Raw genomic sequence first — 8,194 nt, forward strand, 5'->3', positions numbered from 1 at the left:
GCCCACTTCAGGGATGATGCTTTAGTACATATAGATCTGATTATTTTAAACTAATGTATAATATCCCATGTGATGGAAATATTGTAAATCATTTAACTAATATATTCATGCGCATTTGGGATATTTCATTTTTTTATTACAAACAATATTGCAATGAACACACACATATACCTTTGCTCACATTTATGGATGTTTCTGTTGTATAAATAGAAAATAATCCATCTCTCATTCAGACGTATGGACATTTATATATTTTTAACAGATATTGGCAAATAACCATTCAAAGGGGTTATAGGAAATGATTCTCCTACCTCCAATAGTAGATGAGATTGACTGATTCTCTACAACAGTGGTTCTCAAATTGCACCGCACATTAGAATTACCTAGGGAGCTTTTCAAAATATTTCCAGGCCCAAGTTCCTCTCCAGATCAATTAAATCAGCATGTCTCGGAGCAGGGGCCTGAGTAGGAGTATTTTCTCTAAGCTCTCCAGACGAACTTAATACAACCCGGGCTGAGAATCACTTTTTTACGCGTTCACCGACTGGAGACCTAGAAATTCTACTCCTGCAAATTTTACCTAGAGAAACACTTGCATAAATGTGTGTGTCTGTGTGCGTGTGTGTATGTGTGCAGACTTCTGGCTTTGGAAGAAAGAAAATAAAAGCAAGAGAGTCGAGAACCCTGGCACTAAAATCACAGCAAATAATAAAGCTGGGGCTTGTATTCAAAACGACTGTTCACTTTGGCCTGCCCTGTGGGTGACCTACTTCTTTAAAAGTGGAATTTCTGTCAATTCTCAGGCTATATATTGGAGAGTTCCACCCAAGGCCTTCAATGAATTATGCGAAGCCTGAATCTTTTGAGTAACAATTTTTGGATCTCCTTCAACTGGAGTCAGTAGACACTGATATTGTCAGTGGTAGCGATATGCACAAAGGCAGTGTAGTCATTAGACATAAAGTTCCTCTGAAAGACAGAAGTGGTCATACAACTTTTAACGGGAGAAAACTTTTTCCAAATAGACCCTTCCACGAAACCCCAAAACTAAGCTGCTTTGATTGAAGGTGGATGGAGCACACAGATCCAACCCACTGAGCCTCTCCTGAAGCTCTTCAGTGCCCTATAAGGCATTTCCAAGGAGTCCTAGGACTCGAAGGAACACAGATTGGAAACCACTGACCTGGAGCAGAGCCTCCCACTGGTATGCTGGGAATGGGTTACAGGTATGCCAGATTGCTGCTTCCCGAGGTGCTCAGAGTGGTTGCCATGGGGACTGGGGTGGCTAGAGGGGCTGGGGCGGCTGCCTTCAACGCGGGGCAGACCTGTCTGTTTACCCCGGTACAAGAGTTATCATTTTCTATGTATGCCCCGATGTGGTCAAGGTTGGGCAACACTGATTTAAAAAAAAATTTTTATGAAGTATATAAGCTGTGGCTATGAAGTAATGACCCTGGTGTCTTTGTTTGACTCAAATACTGGTTTTAAAGGTGGTTTCTAATGTTTTGATTGATTACAGCTTAAGGGTATGGCTTCCTATGGGGACTATGGTATAGTGTTCACGTGCACTTACATTTTTATGCTTGTTGAAGAGTACAACCAATCTCATGTCACACTGTCACATTTGGTAGAATACAGATGGTTCTGATAAAAGATTGATGCCTCCTATTCATAATAAGAATGGATGCCTTTGAATTATGGTTTTGGCAAAGAATACTGAATATTCGCTGGGCGGCCAGAAGAACAAACCAAATTGTCTTGGAAGAAGTACAGCCAGAATGCTCCTTAGAAGGGAGGATGGAGAGACTTTGTCTCCTGTACTTTGGATGTGTTATTAGGAGGGACCAGTCCCTGGAGAAGGACATCATGCTTGGTAAGGGAGAGGGTCAGCAAAAAAAAGGAAGACCCTCAATGAGATGGACTAGCACAGTGGCTACAAAAACGAATGGGCTCTAGCGTAACAATGATTGTGAGAATGGTGCAGGATCGGGCAGTGTTTGGTTCTGTTGTACATAGAGCCGCTATGAGTCAGCACCAACTCGATGATTTGGTTATTTTGGGTGCTCCAACCCAAGAGCCGCTGAGTTTAGTTTGCTAAACGAGGTGTTCAACACACACAAGTGGCTGTCTCATTTTGCACGTTTCTGTAGTTGTCCTCTCTTTCAGGGAAACCTTGGCAGTGACTATTAAGAAGGGCATGGAACCTCTAGGAGAGAGGTGGGCAGAACACTTTCAAAAGACCTATTGACAGAGGACAGAACAGCATCCAGCTGAGAGTAGGCCTCTAGAGATAAGCTAAGGGGGCCCCAAGATCTCTCAAAGCAAAATTTGCATGTTGCTTGACTGAAGACTTTTATCAGCTCATGATTATGATGCTGCTCTGGAGCCTATTGTCCGGAATGACAACCCATCTCTTTAATCTGAAGAACTGGAAATACTTTTATATGCGCTTCATAAAACTGTATCTGGGAAGCATCTCAGCTCACTGCAAAGCTTGCACTTGTCTCACTAATAACCCTCCATTCTTCGGTCTCATGTTGTACCTACCATTTGCTAGTCTACTGACTGTGGTTGTTGCTCGAGTGTTGGTCCCTAACAGAGTTCACATCCTGAACTCTGTAATACCCTGTCAGCACAGTTAACTCCTTCTCTTCTTTCTTTAAATCTAGTTCACAAAATATAAAGTGGTACAACTTTTCTGGTTGTCAGTTTGGTAATACTTGCAAGGGCGCTCCTTGTAAACTCTATGGAGCGGTTCTACTCTGTCCTGTAGGGTTGCTATGAGTGGAAATGGACTCGAGAACAGTGTTTTTTTTTTTTTTCTACCCTTAAAATCAACTCTCCAAGGCTGGTATTCTTCATTATTCCCACTTTGCAAAAGAGTAAAAATTACATCAAAGAACATAGCTGAGACTATGGTTTCTTAGTTATCTAGTGCTGCTATAACAGAAATACCACAAGTGGATGGGTTTAACAAAGACAAATTCATTCTCTCACAGTTTGGGATGCTAGAAGTCCAAATTCAGGGTACCAGCTCCAGGGGAAGGCTTTCTTTCTGTCGGCTTTGGTGGAAGGTCCTTGTCATCAATCTTTCCCTGCCCTAAGAGCTTCTCAGCACAGGGATCCTGGATCCAAAGGCTGCGCTCCTCTCCTGGCACTTCTTTCTTGGTGGCATGAGGTCCCTCTCTTCTCTGCTCTCTTCTCTCTCTTCTATCTCAAAGAGACTTACTCAAAATACAACCTAATGCTGTAGATTGAGTCCTACCTCATTAACGTAACTGCCTCTAATCCTGCCTCATAAACATCATACCCATTGCCATCTAGGCGATTCCAACTCATAGTGACCCTATAGGACAGAGTAGAACTGCCCCATAGCGTTTCCAAGGAGTGGCTGGTGAATTTGAACTGCTGAACTTTTTGGTTCGCAGCCAAGCTCTTAACCATTGCACCACCAGGGCTCCATAAACGTCATAGAGGTTAGAATTGACAATACATTAGAAAATCACATCAGATCACAAAATGATGGACAACTACACATTACTGGAAACCATGGCCTAGCCAAGTTGACACACATTTTGCGGGGAGAGAATTCAATCCATAACAGTGAGGCGCCAGATGTGCCTAGGGTACAAATAAACATAGGGGAGCTCTCACTCTAGGGCCACGTCATTGGTGACCCTGATGTATTTACACAACCTGAGAGTGACGACCACCTTACAGGCCTCACTGACCTCACCTGTCCAATACTGTCAAAGAGATTAGGTGGCACATCTAAAACCCTGGGAAGTGAATGGATACTATTATTATCCCCATTTCCCAGATGGGGAAACTGAAGCAAAGAGAGGCCAAATAATTCACCCTAAGTTGGGTGGGCCTGACTGTAAAAGTCTATGCTCTTCAAGGGCACCACACTGTTTCCTGAAGCCAGTGCTTTCTCTACAGGTGAGGATGTAGAGGCTCAGAGCAGTTAGGCCTTTTCCCATGGTCACAGAGCCGGTGGCCAGTGATGGACAGAGACAGGTGAGGTGGCTGACATCTTGTCTGGAAAGCTTCTTCCTCCACCGCCTCTCTGTGGCCTTCCTCCAACCTAGACAGGCTGCGTGTCCAGGTTCCTTCTCTTCTCCCTCCTCCCATGCCACAGAACTTTCTCAGTTCCTCTCTCCCCATCCCACAGACCCTGAGGCTGCACATAAGCCCAGGTAAGTTCGTCTTTCGGTTTTCCTGCTAGTAACAGCCCAAGTCTGCCATAATAGACAGCAGGGGGAGGTAAGACTAAATGCTTTGGCTTTGGACTCCAGGGAAGCTGGATAGAGTGGGGTCTTTCACTCTTCATAGGCCAAGGCCCCCTTGCTCCTGTTAAGGACAGAGTGCACCCCAGGTCTCTTGGTTCCCCTGTATTCTGGAGCATTGGTGGTGCTTGTGTTTGCCCGCCCCCCTGCCCGCCTCTTTCTAACCTCAGATCTGAGAGGCTGCAGCACTCAATGGTTAAGAGCCCACCGTAGGGCCAGATAACAGGGTCTCTGACACCCATTAGCCCTGGGCAAGTCACTTGAACTTCTAATGGATGTCTGTTCACCTGTTGCAACGCAGACTGACACCACTGACGTGTCTTTATGTAGCTGAACATTAAGTATTATCCTTATCAGTGCCCAGGAAGTATCCCTGCCGCTACAGGGCTTCAGGTGATTGATGAGGGCTAACGAAGCAAGCAGAAGCATCTGATGTAGTCAAGGCTTCTCTTGTGTCCTCCTCCCCAGTTTACATTACCACCCTGCACCTGGCCCTTCTGCCTCTTGGTGCTCACTTTCCTGCTCCTGACAACCAACAACCCCGCCATCTACAAGCTCCTGCTCAGAGGCCAGCTGCATCTGCTACATGTCCCAGGAGAGAATAGAAGGGCATCCACCATAACCAAGTACCAGGCCTACGACATCTCCTAAATTGCCCTTCCAAAACATGACACAAAGATGTCACCTTGAAGACTAAGGTGCACCTGACCCAAGCCATGGTATTTTCAATGGCTTCATATGCATATGAAAGCTGGACAATGAATAAGGAAGACTGAAGAAGTACTGACACCTTCAAATTGTACTGTTGGTAAAGAATATTGAATATACCATGGGCTCCCAAAAGAGCGAGCAAATCTGTCTTGGAAAAAGTACAGCCAGAATGCTCCTTAGACGCAAGGATGGCGAGACTACGTCTTTCATACTTTGGACATGTTGTCAGGAGAGATCAGTCCCTGGAGAAAGGACATCATGCTTGATGAAGTATAGGGTCAGTGAAAGAGAGGAAGACCCTCAATGAGATAGTTTGACACAGTGGGTGCAACAATGGACTCAAGCATAACAACCATTGTAAGGATGGCGCAGGACAGGGCAGTGTTTGGTTCTGTTGTACACAGGGTTGCTATGAGTCAGAACCCACTCGGCGGCACCTAACAACAACAACAACAAAACATGACATTAGAAACAGCTTTGTGCAGACTGCCTGAATGAATCTCCAGGCTAAAGGCCGCTGAACTTTCCCTTCTGTCTGTTCTGTGACACTCCCCCACCCAAACAAGCCTACACCCCAGTTACTCCCAACCACAGGAAAGTGGTGTGTGTAATCACCACTCAAGAACCTCTCTGTTCTAAGACGCACAGCACTTATCCAGGTTGCGGTTGCTTAAATCTTCATACCCATAGCACACTCGATAAGAGCTCCTTTTGAGGGGAACTTGCCCTCTTCTGCAAAATAAGCCACATCCCCAACGAGAAGTCAGTGAGAAGGAGACAGAGATTGGTGATGTGGTCATCCAACTCAGTCATTTAAAGTAGGGAAGCTCAGTGTTGGGGAATGTACTGGAAGGCAGGAGGGCTGGTTCTACCCCAGCCCAGTCTCTAATGAGCTCTTACAGCGTTGGCTAAGTCTTCCCTGCTCTCAGCCTCGACTTCTCATTGGTTCCATGACAGGATGGGACTCCACAATCTCTCCCACCTCGGAAGTGTTGATTCTCTCTCTCTTGCGAATTGATGAAATTAGCATAACCAACAAGTCTGAGTTAAGTAAGAGATGGAAGGGTTACCCAGAGATGAGGTGGGAAAATTTTAATCTTCTATGGAAGTTTGAAGCCCTGGAGGCACAGTGGTTAAGAGCGATGGCGAGCGACGGCGACGAGCGACGGCGGCGAGCGACGGCGGCGAGCGACGGCGACGAGCGACGGCGACGAGCGACGGCGACGGCGAGCGACGGCGACGAGCGACGGCGACGAGCGACGGCGACGAGCGACGGCGACGAGCGACGGCGACTGCGAGCGACGGCGACGAGCGACGGCGACGAGCGACGGCGAGCGGCGGCGACGAGCGACGGCGACGAGCGACGAGCGACGGCGACGAGCGAGGGCGACGAGCGACGGCGAGCGACGGCGACGAGCAACGGCGACGAGCGGCGGCGAGCGACGGCGACGAGCAACGGCGACGAGCGGCGGGGAGCGACGGCGACGAGCGACGGCGACGAGCGACGGCGAGCGACGGCGACGAGCGACGGCGAGCGACGGCGACGAGCGATGGCGACGAGCGACGGCGGACGACAGCGATATGCGACGGCCGCTAACCAAAAGGTTGGCAGTTCGAATCCACCAGGTGCTCCTTGGGAACTCTATGGAGCAGTTCTACTCTGTCCTGTGGGGTCGTTATGAGTCGGAATCAACTCTACGGCAACGGGATTGGTTTGTTTGTTTGTTTTTATGGAAGTTTATTCCTGGGTCTGTAGATTTAGGGTTAACACTCTAGATTCGCTGAAAATGCCAACGTGCTTGCTTATATGACAGAAATATTCCTGGAAGTGTCATGAGATGAAAACTGATCTTTTTCAACATTCAAATAATATTTTAAACGTATTTTTTTGTAATATTCATAATCATGTTCTCATTAAACTTTTTAAGTTGGCGAGTGGGTATCAGACTTTTCTTAGAATGGGGCTCACCTATACTCTCACACATCACCCACCTGAGGGACTTTCCACAGTCATCATGTGTCTGAAAAGAGATGAGGATGGGCTAAAGTTGATCGGAAGGGGGTTTGATTTGTTTAGGGGAGGGATTATTCAGAAATGACCATAAACCAAAAAAAAAAAAAAAAAAAACCCTTTGCCATCATGTCGATTCCGATATGCATGGACGTGGTTTTCTGTTTGAGTTAAAGTGCACGTTATTAGTAGGCCATTTCATTTTTTAGGAAATAATTTCTTAGCCTTGCAGCCTAAAATTACAAATCCAACCGCTCTTGAATAGCCACTAACTCTTATTATTTGGTCACTCTGCTTATAGCGCTGAGCTCCTAAAGCACAGGACCCCCGCGTGGGAAACTGCCTGACCCATCTCCCACTCCTCCCCCCGAGGCAGGGGGTGAACGTCTTATAGGGCCGCAGTAGGGTCTCCCGGCCTCATACACTTCCGGTTCAGCGTGACGGCGTTCAAAAAAATGCCATCCGGTCGATTCGGACTCATGGTGACCCCGTTTATTACAAAGTAGAACTATGCGCTAGAGGGTTGTCAAGGGCATGACTTTTCAGAAGCGGATCATCAGGCCTTTCTTCCGAGGCACCTCTGGGTGAGACCGAACTGCCAACTTTTTGGTTAGTAGTTGGACACTTAACTGAAATGGGGGAAGGGGAGGGCAGCGCCCTCTATAAACGCAGCTTTCGGGAAAAAATTACATCTTACCAAAACCTATCATTTCTAAAGGCTGGTTTCTCCGTTTGTCCCTTTCTTTTCTCTGTCTGCCCTGAGATCCCCGACAGTTTACAACTTCTGCTGGCGCGGGAATGCTGGCGGCGTATTTGCAGGCTCTGGGTCAGCTGAGTGATGACACAGAACTATTGAAGCACCAGTTTTCATGCATTTTCCACCAGAGTGTTAACAATGCAGTTTTATTAAGAACAGGAAACCATCCACGTGCTTGTAGTTCTGATTATTGATCACTAAGAAAAGCCTGCAGTTGTTCTAAGTATTTCAATAACCTCACCTATAAAGCCAGCTGAGTTGGCCCAGGGTTCCAAGCGAGATGGAAACAGGCGGAGTAAATTAGGCCTGTGAACATGTACCACGTCTACAGGATACACCAAAGGAGGCAGTCCAGTCCTGCACTGCAATTAAGCACCAAGCGGGGCGTGGGCATTGGAGCCAGGTCAAGCCGACTCCTGGGACCGG

Source organism: Loxodonta africana, chromosome X (assembly GCF_030014295.1).
Source record: "Loxodonta africana isolate mLoxAfr1 chromosome X, mLoxAfr1.hap2, whole genome shotgun sequence".
NCBI classification, from domain to species: Eukaryota; Metazoa; Chordata; class Mammalia; order Proboscidea; family Elephantidae; genus Loxodonta; species Loxodonta africana.